The sequence below is a fragment of the Chrysochloris asiatica genome, unplaced genomic scaffold (genome assembly GCF_000296735.1).
Source record: "Chrysochloris asiatica unplaced genomic scaffold, ChrAsi1.0 scaffold00080, whole genome shotgun sequence".
Taxonomy (NCBI): domain Eukaryota; kingdom Metazoa; phylum Chordata; class Mammalia; order Afrosoricida; family Chrysochloridae; genus Chrysochloris; species Chrysochloris asiatica.
Window position 1 is genome coordinate 9,589,442 of NW_006408598.1, and position 14,024 is coordinate 9,603,465.

Genomic DNA, 14,024 nt, shown 5'->3' on the forward strand with positions numbered 1-14,024 from the left:
CTTGACAACAACAATAAATATGCCTGAGCTTTAGGAGTGGGACTTTCTTAACACTCTTTATCTTCCTCTATGACAGCTAATGTTCCCTTGTGTCTGTGGACGGATGGAGTTGGGAAATTGGAGTACACTTCCTCACCCCTACTATCCTCCAGGGGCAGGAAATCGTGTAATGCTGTAACACTGTAGCAGTGTAACAAACACTGTAACAAACACTGTAACAGTGTAACTAACACTGTAACAGTGTAACAAACACTGTAACAGTGTAACCAACAGTGTAACAAACACTGTAACACTGTAACAAACACTGTAACACTGTAACAAACACTGTAACACTGTAACAAACACTGTAACACTGTAACACTGTAATAAACACTGTAACACTGCAACACTGTAACACTGTAACAAACACTGTAACACTGTAACACTGCAGGATCCTGGGATAAGTGGGGTTTTTCTTTTCCCTAATGGCAGGTAGGTTTTGGCTGGTGTCAGTATGAGATAGTCAGGTTTTGTACCCTCTGACAGTGGTCACCACTGGCCTTTGCCTGGGTACATATAACTTTTACATAGCATTTTTTTTAAAATTACAGTTTGTACATTTCATGCCTGATCACCCACTGCATGCCTGTTCCCCCGCCCCCAAAGATGTCTCTGTTCTGTCCTGCCGTTAATCTTTTTCACGAACATCCACTGAAGGATGTTGGGAAAGACTGAATAGGATTCCCCTGTGTCTGGGACTCCCAAATCACATTCAGCCTTTGATAAATAGTTCAGGTGTTACTTGTTTTCTTGCTCTCCACTTTTGTGGCAGCTGCCTTTTCCCTTTTCTTATGGGCTTCGTAACGACTTGTCATATTTTGGAAATTAGTTTGCTTGAATGCTTTTTTGACTCTCTTACAGCCTTACAAATGTTATGATATTGTAGGTTATCTGTTGTTTATTGCTAGGGTGGGAGTGACTTTTCTCTTACAGCTTTCTATATCCTAAGTACAAGTGGAACTCATTTCTTTGACTCTCCTTATTTTTGTATGTTTTTGCCACATAGAAAATTCTTTATCACATACTGACTTATATAATTATCTTCCTTTCTGTCTCTTAGTTTTACGTTTTGAATAGAAAGGTCTTTCCTACTATAAAATGTACAAAAATTGTTTTGAAACCTCATGATTTTTTATAGCCTTTATATTTTATTATTTTATTTCCATTTTTCATTCACCTATAGTCCAGGATAAGCACTGGACCACTAACTGGCAAGCAACATATTGAATGATACAGGAAGCATGAAAAGAAGATGGAAGGAATACATACAGTCACTGTACCAAAATGATTTGTTGACCTTCAACCAATGACAGGAGGGAGCATATGATTAAGAACCAATAGCGTTGAAGGAAGAAGTCCAAGCTGTACTGAAAGTGTTAGTGAAAAGGCTCCAGGAATTGATGGAGCACCAACTAAAATGTTTCAACAACTGGATGGATGCACTCCTGAAGACACTAGTCCGTGCCAAGAAACTTGGAAGACAGCTACCTTGCTGACTGACTGGAAGAGATCCACATTTGTGCCCATTCCAAAGAAAGGTGATCCAAAAGAAGAAGAAAATCATTGACCAATATCATTAATATTTTGTAAAATTTTGCTGAAGATCATTCAAAAACGGTTGCAGCAGTATATAGACAGAGAGCTGCCAGAAATTCAAATCAGATTCAGAAGAGGATAAGGAACGAGGGATAGCATGGCCGATGTCTGTTGGATCTTAACTGAAAGCAGAGACTAACAGAAAGTTGTTTACTTGTGTCTTACTAACTAGGCAAAAGCATTGACTTTATGGATTATAGCATTGTAAAAAATGGGTATTCCAGAATGCTTAATTGTGCACATGAGGAGCCTGTGCTTAAAATAAGAAACAAATGTTCAAACAGAACAAGGGAATACTGAGTGGTTTCAAGTCAGGAAAGTTTTGTGCCATAGTTGTATCCTTTGACCATATTTATTCAGTCTGTATACTGAGCAAATAATTCAAGAAGCAGGATTATGTGAAGAAGAACTTGGCACCCAGATTGGAGGAATGCTCATTAACAACCTCCATCAGGCAGATGATACAACCTTCCTTTCTGAAAGTGAAGAGGACTTGAATCACTTGCTGATGAAGATTTAAAAAAGATGGCCTCAGTATGGATTACAACTTAGTGTAAAGAAAACAAAAATCCTCACAACTATATCAGTAAACAGCATCTTGATAAATGGAGAAAAGATTGAAGTTGTCAAAGATTTAATTTTACTTGGATTCACAATCAGTGCATATGGAAGCCACAACAAAGATGTCAAAGGACCTGGGCGAATCTGATGCATCAGATCTCTTTAAGATATTAACGAGTTAAGATGTCACTGTGAGGACTAAAATACCTGACTCATGCCATGGTTTTTTTCAGTCATCTCATATGCATGTGAGAGTTGGACAGTGAATAAGGAAGACCTTAGAAGAAATGAAGCCTTTGAATCATGGTGTTGGCTAAGAATGTTGACATTATCATGAACTACCAGAAGAACGAACAAATCTGTCTTGGAAGAACTGCAATCAGGGTGTTCCTTAGAAGTAAGAATGGAGAGACTTCTAAGGACATCATGCTTAGAAAAATAAGAGGGTCATTGAAAAAGAGGAAAATCCTACAAGGATTGAGACAGTGGCAGCAACCTAACAGTTGAGGATAGTGAGGGACTAGGTGGTGTTTCATTTTGTTGTGCACAGAGTTACTATGAGTCGAAACCTGCTTGATAGCACCTAAGGAGCCCTGGTTTTGTTGTTGTTGTTGTTAAATGTCATAGAGTTGATTCCGACTCATAGTGAACCATTATAGGGTTTCTGAGGAGCAACTAGTGGGTTTGAACTGTTTATCTTGTGGCTTGCAGTCCAGTGCTGATCCTACAGCGCCACATGGGTAATGAATTATGAACTGAGCTGTTAACTACAAGGTCAACAGTTCAAATGTACCAATTGCTCCATGGGAGAAAGATGAGACTGTCTGCTCCTATAAAGATTTATGGCCTTGGAAATCGCAAATTTATCAATTCAACCCACCACCTTCTCCTTGAAAACCCTATACAGGGTTGCTGTGAGTTGGAACTAACACGATGGCACTCAGCAACAACAATACATATTAATACAAGTATTTAAGTATATGAAAGGACTTCTAACAATTTGGAAAATTCCTATTTTCCATGAAAATTTTAAAGCCTCCTAATACATATATATTGCAGAGTCTGGGTGTGGCACTGTGGGTTAATGTTCTGGCCTGCAAAGTTGGTTTGATCTGTAAAGTCGGTGGTTCAGGCTCACCAGCTGCTCCTTGGAAACCCTATACTGTGTTGCTGTAGGTTGGAACCAACTTGACGGCACTCAACAACAACAACAGTATATATTGCCAGGGGAGCTCTGGTAGCGAGTGGTTATGAATTGGGCTGGTAATCTCAAGGTCAGCAGTTCGAAATTACTGGTTGTTCCACAGGAGAAAGATGAGGCTTTCTGTTCCCATATAGATTTGTAGCTTCGGAAACTCTGTCCAGGGTCACTATGAGTCAGATCCTACTCCACGACCACCACCAATACACAACCACCACCAGTATGTATTGCAGGACAGTGGGCTGTTTGAACTGCAGGTTGGCTCTACGGCACTTAACAGCAACAAACACTAAATATTGCACTGGACTGTGACCCACAAGGTTGGAAGGTTAAACTCACCAACTGCTCTATGGAAACCCTAGACAAGGTTGCTATGAGCTGGGACCGACTTGATGGCATTTAACAGCAACAACATTACATGCTGCTGTTGGTGTTGAGTGCTTATGAGTCAGTTCTGAGCATAGAGACCCTCTGTAGGGTTTCCAAGGAGTCACTGGTGGGTTTAAATCTCCCACCATGGGGTTAGTGTCCAGTGCTCAGGCCTTATGTACAGGAATATGTCTTGTTGCTGTGTTCATCACATGGACTATAAGCATATAAGAAGTGTAAAATCTCCTCCTTCTCTGTATTACTGCTGTTAGCAGCCTCCATTCTTCTGTTCCTTTTATTCGTTCTCCAACCTCTAGTTAATATTTTTTCCCTGGTTGTTTCTTCTGGTGTCTCATGTTGGAGACTTTCCTCAATTGTACATCCTTAATGGAATATTGCAATCTTTGACTATGGATAGGAATTTGTGACTTGTAGACTTTATTTAGAGTTCACTGATGACCAATTGAGACTTGAATCTCCAGCCCAGCTGAGGTCCATGGAAGTGTACCAACCTTTGCCTCTCAGTATCCACTTCTGCCAACGTAGATCAGTCACTCACAAGCCACCTGCTTTCCATCCCGCACAAGTCTATTCAGTGTCTCGGGAATGCTGATGCCTCCATTTTAGACTTTGCTCGTGTGCATTTGGATCTGTTGTATTCCTTCACTGTAGTTTCAGTGGGATCTTAGGAAAAAGCTGAGATAAACAGAAATGGTTATTTTGTCATTTGTAAATGGAATACATTAAAAAAAAAACCCAAAACCATTGAAAATGGACACTGCTAGCTACTAAGTAAGTAGAGGTCCATGTGGCCACATCATGGTAGAAGTCTCATACTTTAACTGTGGGCTTAGATAATTTATGACATGTACAACTTACCAGCAAAAACGTTTGACAGATTTCAAACAACATTGAAAATAGTACTGAGGATAAAAAAAAGACACTTACACATTTTAGTGCCAGACACTATTTTATTTAGACATAAAATAGAACAAAATTTCCTAAGGGAAAATGTTAAAAATATGGATATATTTTTAAATTTTACATGTACAAATGGAAGCTTATTGCCAATTTCTACATTAGAGGTACCTAGATTATTTTTCTATTGAAATTGTTCTGCATACAAATTTAATAGAAGACTGAATAAGAAATCTATCCACCTGTGTGTGAAGTAGCATAGAAGTCACAAATGCAGACACTGATTGAAGGGACTTACAAGACTGAAACATATCCTTTTGTGTGCTTTTTTCATTGGACTCTCCATTTGGCTGTACTCTACATTTAATATATATTCATCTTTGTAAAAGGCTCTCTGAAATTGAATATGGGTAATTTCACTAGCCCTTTTGTTCTTTTTCTTTTGATGAAACGTACGCTTAGGTGTCTCCTCTGCTTTTGCAGGAATGCTAGTAAAGGGGTGTTGTGTGTGGCTGGAGCCAAAAAAGGAGGTGCCAGTTCTCGGCTTCATTAGTTGCCTCTGACTGGAGAGGTTTTTGCCATCTCTTCTATGTCTCTGCAATTATGTTCTCCTGGTAGGAGAAAGGTGCTCTTTCTGACGGAGGTGGCAAGCTCTCTGGCCTCGATCTAGGCAGGTACTTCATTTGGTTTTCTATCCCCCATCAAGTCGTTTCCAACTCAAAGCGAACTGGTTTAGGGTTTCTGAAGAGCACCTTGTGGGTTTAAACCACCAACCTTGAGCTTAGTATTCCAGTGATTATCCTACAGCACCACTCCAGGTCTCCTTATTCAACTAGTAAAACTAGTTTTCAGAGAAACAGGAACTGGAGAGTTCAATGCAATGAAATTGTCCAGGGATGGGAGTCTTGCCTTATCTCATTGTTGTTGTGAAGTGCTGTTGAATCCATTCTGACTTATATCTACTTCTTCTAGAGTTCCCAAGGGCATACACCTTTACAGAATCAGAAAGCCTCATCTCTCTCCAGCACAGCGGCTGGTGGGCTCCAACTGCTGAGCTTGCTCTTCACAGTCGGATACTCATCGTACAGAGCCAGTGAGCCCACTTGTTTCATTGGAGATGAGACTCAGAGCAACCTTGTAGAGTTTCTAAGGCTGTAAATCTTTGTGGGAACTGAACCTCATCTTTCTCCTTCAGACCTTGTTGTTCACAGCCCAGTGCATGTCCTGGGGAGCCACCATGCCTTGCCCCCCTATTTGTCCCTGAAGTTATTGTTGTTAAATGCCATCAGTTCTGCCTCAGGCTAGTGTTGTCAAGTGGAGTTGAATGGTTCCAACTCATACATAGCAACTCTTTATAGGGTTTCCAAGGCTATAAATCCTCACAAGAGCAAAAAGTTTCATTTTTACCCCACAGAGCGGCTGGTAGGCTAGAACCTTTGACCTTGTGGTTGTAGTCCCATGCTTTTCCTGTGGACTCATGCAGTCTCCTATAGGAGCCTTTAGTGTCTACTGCTTGTTTCTTGTCAAGTTAATGCCTCCCTCCTCCCAACTTTTTATTGGGAAACTTTTCAAATCTAAAGCAAGTTTATAAAAACAATACAGTGTGCATGTGTATATCTCTTACTAGACTAACCATCTGTTCACATTGTACAATAATGGAGATATTAACCTAAATATATATGTGTGTGTTGTTGTTGTTAAGTGCTGTTGAGTCTATTCTGACCCATAGCGACCCCGCGCAGGGTTTCCAAGGCTGTATTATCTTTATGGGAGCAGAAAGCCTCATCTTTCTCCCATGGAACAGCTGGTAGTTTCAAACTGCTGACCTTGAGGTTCGCAGCCTGATACGTAACCGCTACACTACCAGATATATATATATATAAAGATTTACAGCCTCGGAAATCCTGTTCAGGGTCACTATGGGTCGGAACCAACTCGACAGCACTTATCAACAACAATATATGTATATATATATGCCTATCTAGAGTTTTTGAAGTTTTTAAAAAAGTAAGTGGCAAATCACATATACAAGGGACTTCAAGAAGTTTGTGAGAAAATGAAATGAAAAGGTAATAGAATTTTTCCATAAAAGTTTTGAAGATCTTTTTATATGAACTAGAAATAGCTAGCATTCTACTTATAAAAGCTGAGTCAATTAATAACATATACTTTCAAATAAGGAAGATCGTAGAAGAATTGATGCCTTTGAGTTGTGGTGTTGGAGGAGAATACTGAAAGTGCCATGGACTGCCAAAAGAACCAATAGATCTGTTTTGGAAGAAGTGCAACCAGAGTGCTCCTTGGAGGCCAGGATGGCTAAGCTTCATCTCTCCTACTTTGGACATATTGTCCAGAGGAAACAATCGTTGGAGAAGGATGTCATGCTTGGTAAGATGAGGGTCAGAGAAAAAGCGGAAGACCTCTAACGAGATGGATTGGCCAGGTGGCATCATTGATGGACTCAAGTGTGGCAGCAGGAGTGAGGTTGGCCCAGGATCGGACATTGTTTCGTTCTGCTGTGCATGGGGTCGCTATGAGTTGGTTCCGACTCGATGGAACCTGACAACAACAACAACTTTCAAATGCTAAACTGGAGTATCATGTACTTTTTAGTGGACCTAAAGTTTCATAAGAATTTACTTAAACTGTCACTTACAAATGATAATTTCATGAATTGAAAAGGTGAAATGTTTCCCATTAAGGGGGCCCCCACCCCCAGCTCACTGCTATCAAGTCGATTCCTACTCATAGTGCCCCTATATAGGGTTCCCAAGGCTGTCAGTCTATACCAAGGAGACAACCTTACCTTTCTCTTAGGTGTGCTTCAACTGTCGACCTTATGTTTAGCAGTCCAGTGCCTGTCCTATAACACCTCAAGAGCTCCTACCAGAAACATGATCATGCAAATAGAAAACAACTAAAGTTTTTGGAGTTCCTCATGTTTCTTAAAAAGCCTCTCTTTATGAATGTGTGTATAACAAACTGCTTTTTAAGTCCAATTCTTGACAGAACAGTTAGTACCAAGAAGCCAAACCCAGTGCCCTCAGATCAGTCCCAACTAATAACAACTCCTAGGACAGAGTAGAATTTCCCTATAGGCTCTCCGAGGCTGGAATCTTAACAGATGTACACGGTCACATCATTCTCCTGTGGAGTTGCAGGGTTCAAACTGCCTTTCTGGTTAGCAGCGTAGAGCTTAATCACCAACTTATCAGGGCTCCATATTGTCTTCACTGTAGTTGCAAAGTGCTTTTGAGTCATTTCCAACTCACAGCGATCCTGCCTACGGTTTCCAAAGGGCGGTGAGTGAGTCTGAACTGTTGAGGTCCAGAGCTTATCCTACGGCACCACACCAGGACTACATTATATGTTCATTAGGTGCTTACATTTAAATCTCATGACAATCTTATAAAGCCGATTATCAAAAACTTAACCTGTGAGAACGGTGACATTGAGAAGCTCAATTGAATTGCCCAAGTGCAGAAGCTGGCATTCCGGCTCAACTCTTGATTACAAGTCCTGTGCTTTCTCTCTTACCAGCAGGTAAGTTTAAGTCTTCTTCCATCTTACAGAAATGGTGACTATTTCCTTTCAGTATCTTTACTTGCAGAGACCAGAGGTGTCTTTCTTCTTCGCTGCTCTACCCTCAGCCCCCAGCAGAGGGCGATGTATATAAAGGAGGCCCAGTAAATATTTGTTGCCACAATGAAATCATCATGTTGGTCCAGCCTATGATACCATGATTCTGAGTCTTAATTTCAATCCGGCGGCATATCCCCTTCCCTCCTAAGCCAAATTGGGGTTGGTTTAGGGGAGAAAATTGAAAATTGTAAAGAAAGCACAGTTGAGAATACTGAACGTATTTGCCAAAGGCAGTGGCTAGCCATGACCTCATTTTTGGCTTTTAATTTCATGAAATAATTGAACCAGATTTCTCTTTCCTCGCTCCTGCTCCCAGAGAAAAAGAAAGAATGCTATATAAAAAAAAAAAACCCACACTTAGATGAAATAAATGCTGTCTAAGAAGATGACTGAGATGTAAGGCGTCGCTTGGAGGGTGTATTTTCTAGTGCTGGGCGGGAGGAAGAAAGGCAAAAAGGATTTGAACAAAAGAAAAGAATCCGAGGAAATAAGAGCACGAAGGCAGTCACTCCATCCAATGCCTTCTCTCTATGTCAGCTTTCAAGTAGTTTTAACAGAGAAAGTTCTATTTTAGATGTGATTTTACGTGTTATCCCTTTTACAATGGAAAGCTCTGGCTCCGCTGGAATAAATGGGTCCTGTTATTTGAGAATTTTCTCACAAGTAGAATCAGAAAAAAATTTAAGCGTTTTATTCTCCAGGTAAAGCTCATCAATCCTGTTACAGCAATTCCAAAGCTATCGGTTTTGTAATAAAATTACCACCATGCTTTGTGGTATGTATATTATCTTTTCTGGTAGGTGGGAAACTTGGCACATTACATCTGACATTCATGCCAGTGTTTTTGTTGTAGTTGGTGGTGGTGGTTTTAGTGACTTAGGATACCCATGTATCACAGACTAGAATGGGCCACTAGGCTTTCTTGGCTGTAATCTTTATAGAAGCAAATCGGCAGACCTCTATGTTATGTGGTACTGTTAGGTGAGTTTGAACAGCCTGCATTCCGGTTACCATCTGATAGCAAACTGTTGGTGCCGCCCAAAGACCTTATATATAAATATGTTGAAGTTTTTTTTTTTTTTTTTTAAAGAAAACATGTAACTGAATTACAATTTCAGAAGTGTGGGAAGGGATCCAGTAACACTTCTGTTTCCCCATATATAAAACACAGAGAACTGTGTCTGTATGCTGTAGCTAAAACCAAGCCAAAATCTAACTGACTGTCACTTCATTGATTCTGACTCATAGCAACCTGCTGGAGGGTTTCCTAGGGTGTAAAGCATTTTGGGAGTAGAAAGTCTCATCTTTCTCCCAATGAGCGAATGTCAGACTCAAACTGCTGATCTCGTGGTTAGCAGACCAATTTGTAATCTACCATGCTACCAGATCTCTGCGAGAGACATTTCTCTTTTTTGGTGGTTATGTACCATTAAGTCAGTTCCAAAACTCATAGTGACCCTATATAGGGTTTCTGAGGCTGTAAATCTTTAGTGGTGGTGGTAGTTATGTGCCGTGGAGTCGGTTCCAACTCATAGCGACCCTGTAAAGGGTTTCCAAGGCTATAAATCTTTACGGGAGCAGAAAGCCTCATCTTTCTCCAACAGGCAGCTGGTAGTTTCGAACTGCTGACCTTGATCCGCAGCCCGATTCGTAACCACTACGCTCCCAGAGCAGAAATTTATCTTTTACCTGTAGAGGATCTGGTAGATACAAACTGGTGTTAGCAGCCCAGCTTCCAATCCACAAGGCTACCAGAACTCCTCTTATACATTCCTAATAAAGAAACAGAGTCGTTGTGTGATGCTCTGGGATAAGCACTGGACTGTTAACTGCAAAGTTGGTGGTTCAAACCCACCAGTTGCTCCTTGGAATCAGAAATGACTTAAAGGCACGTAACAATAAAGATGACACTTAACAACGAAACAGTAATACAGCAAAGTCATTTCTCTTTGTAAGTTCTATCAGTTGGAACACATCCTGGTATGTCAAAAGATGAAAAAAGTACAAAGGGACTTCAGAAAGTTCCTGAAAAACTGGAATTGAAAGAGAATGGATTTTTCCCAAGAATATTTTGAATTCCCCTTGTATGTATCTTGAAATCAGTGAAGTACAAAAGTAGGTAAATAAATCAACAAAATCCTGAACCAGGAAAATTGACTACACAGAGGCAGTGTGAACCCAAGTTTTCAGTTGGAATAACAAAATAAAAGTCATGTGTGTTGTGCATTATCATTTTCTAGGGGTACCAAAACCAATTACTACAAATCCGCAACTTACAACAATAGACATTTATTCTCTTCAAGTGTTGGAAGCCAGAACTCTGACATCAAGGTTTTGGCCTGGCTGGTTCCTTCCGGAGCCTTCTGGTAGAAGGTCTCCTTGGCTTGTAAATGCATCACTCATATGCATGCCTGTGTCTCCACGTAGCCTTCTTTTCTCTGCATCGCTCTCTGCTGTGTTTGTGTTTTGCCTCTTTTCATAAGTGGGCTCTAAATCATATTCCAGGATGATTTCTTCTTAAAACCCTAAGCTAACTACATCTACAAAGACCGTACTTGCAAATTAGGTGACCTTCTGAGGTTCCAAGCAGACATAAATTTTTGGGAGGCATTCTTCAATCCACCGCACATGATTATCTAATTAGCAACACTGTTCTCAGTGAACTATGAAATTATTGACATCAGTGTCACTTCTGGAATGTTCTAAGAAGTTGATGGAGATCTCTCTCTCTCTCTCTCTCTTTTTAAAAACATATTTAGTACTGCCTCCATCAGGAATTCTCCAGGATTATTTAATAATCTAATTAAGGCATGAAGACAAACAGGGAGGGCAGACACTGACTGATGATTATGTATGAATTCATCCCAGCACTTCACCCAGCAAGTCGTTAGCTTTGGGGAAATGTTTGACCTAAAGGTGCTTCTTTGAGATTAGAAACCAAAGGAAGGATCTCCATCAATCCTTCCCAAGCCTCACTTTCTTGCTTACTCAGTGCTGAAGTCAGATACTATTTTACTAACATTATAATTACTCTTAATTTTTTTTTACAATTGTATACAGTGTCCTGTGGGAAATTAGCACTCTTGTTGTAGGCATTTAATTAGGTTTATAGTTTCAATCACTTCATATTTGTGCCGTCTTCAGTAGTTGATTGCCAACTTTCTCTCTTGCTGGTAGCTTGATTCTCTGGGCACAGGTTCTACCTTTATGTGTTTTACAAATGAAACTTTGCCTTAGTATTTTGTGCTTTCCAGCAACTCAATTTTTGCTTCCTGCAGCATACAGGTTATATGACAGGGAAGGACAAGAAAAAAATTCTGAATAATATAAAGGTTATTTTGAGGAAGGACTATCTGCATGGACAAAAAGTCTGAATATGGAATATTTTAAGCTAGTTTTGTCATGTAGAAGCACACGAGGTGACATAAACCCGGCAAAGTCTTCACCACGGGGAATTTTTGGGGAAACCAGTTTTAATGAGTAGATGAGATTGTTTATAATCCATATAATGATTTATATGTAAATAGATGTTTCTGAAAATCATAAGGGGCCTGGAGAGTATTCAAAAATGTTATTTTTCAATAATGTCTAAACATTGCCTCTACAATCTCGTCTGCGTTATTTCTCTCAGAGCAAAAGTAATCCGTCTAGCCTGGTATAACCAGAGCTGGTATACTAATTATGTCTTATAGTTGCATAACATTGTCCTAAAATATACATACTATAAACAGTAAACATACATTCTTACATGGAGTTCCTGGGGTCACGAATCTCGGAGTGGCTTAGCTAAGTAGTTATGCTTCGGGTCTCTCATGAGATTCTAGTTCCAGTGTTGGCCAGGACTGTGAGCTCTGAAGATTTAATTGAGACTGAAGGATGTTTCCTGATTTACTTGTAGACTGAGTGACAGTAGATCTGTATCATAGGGGTCTCTTCAGAGGGCTCCTCATGACTTGGTTTCCTCCAGAGATAGAGAAATAACAGGCATAGCTCTCTTTTATAATGTAATTTTGGAAGTGACATGCCCTCTCTACTGTTGCCATATTGCTGTTTTACACACACCAACCCTAGTTCACTCTGGGAGTGATCTGCACGAGAAGGCTTCTTGACTGCTGAAGGAAACTTCCGGTGCTCACTACAGTGACCTTCCCATAGGGCTGCTCATGCAAGGCTTCCCTAGAATCAGTGATCTGAGAGGGAACAAGAGCAGCACCCAAGATGTTGGCCACCTAATCTTGGCAGTGACATGCCACCCCTTCTGCCATATGCTACTGGTCATACAGACTAACCCTGGTACAGCGTAGGAAGGGGCTACACAAAGATGAATGAACACGAGGGATTCCCTTCAAGGCTGGCTACTATAGTTACCATGTATTTTATTTACCTAGTGCTGTGGGCGAATTCGTCAGACAACAAAGTTGTTTGAACTGCAAAGTGTGTGGTTCAAGCTCACCAGCTGCTCCTTAGAAACCCTATACAGGGTTGCTATGGGTTGGAATCTACTCTAAGGCATTTAACAACAACCACAAACCATCAGTTTGGAGTTCTGGTGTGGCGCTGTGGGTTAATGCACTGGACTGCAAAGTCAGTTTGAGCTGCAAGGTTGGCAGTTCAAACTCACCAGCCTCTCCTTGGAAACCCTATACAGGGTCACTATGGGTCAGAACTGACTTGACGACACTTAATAACAACAAACCATCAGTTTGAATCACAAGGTTGGCAGTTCAAGCTCACCAGCCCCTCCTTGGAAACTGTATACAGGATCACTATGGGTCAGAACCGACTTGATGGCACCTAACAACAACAACAACTATATAATATCAGTACCAAAAAGTAAATGACTTCAAAGAACAGGAATTCATATCTCACAGTATTGGGGGCTGAAAGTCCAAATCATGGTATAAGCTCTAAGGAATGGTCATACCTTGCTGGTAGCCCTGGATTTGTTGACAGATATTAACATGGTCTCTTCTCTCTGTGTGTTATTTCTCTCAGTGTCTGTTCTGTTCTCTTGTAAGACACTACTCAAGAGAGATTAGGTTTAGAACCCAACCCCATCCCGGTATGACAGCATTAACTTAACAAGAGAGACCTGGAATTCCAAACAGGGTTCCATTCACAGATACCTGAGTGAGGACCTTGACATATGTTTTGGGGACACACAGTTCAATCCATACCAACACATAACCATCAGATGCTACCATCCTAGAACTGACGTTTGAGTAGAATGTGGAAATATTTACTCAGGTCCAGCCTTGAGAATGATTCCAAGAAAGGCTGAACTTAGCTCACTCTTGCTTCTACAAAGTTATAATAATCATCCAAAAATTTATCTTTGCATTCAATTAGTGTAGGGCAGTACGATGTAACATAACACAACCACGATGTGACACTCTTGTTGTTAGGAGACTTTGAGTCAGTTCCAATTCATAGCCACGCTTAGGTTTCTGAGGAGTAGCTAGCTGCTGGGTTTGAACTGCTACTGTATGGTTAGCTGGCCAATGCTTATACCTACAGCACCACACCAGACACAAACGTGACACTAGAAAGCCATTATTTTGTACACCACAGATTTAGCATTATTCTAAATCTGACGTTCATATTAATTTGAAAGAATGAGGGGGCTTCAAAAAGTTATTGTTGTTGTTATATGCCGTGGAGTCGGTTCCGACTCATAGCGACCCTGTACAGGGTTTCC

The 14,024-nt window shown here is 40.5% G+C and overlaps 1 protein-coding gene and 1 pseudogene across 1 annotated transcript in view; one reads left to right on the forward strand and one right to left on the reverse strand.

Moving 5' to 3' along the window:
• Positions 1-8,249, reverse strand: part of LOC102829980 — a 10,109-nt pseudogene extending 1,860 nt beyond the window's left edge.
• Positions 1-14,024, forward strand: part of FAM19A4 (family with sequence similarity 19 (chemokine (C-C motif)-like), member A4) — a 326,370-nt gene that overhangs the window by 286,588 nt on the left and 25,758 nt on the right. The window lies entirely within an intron of this gene.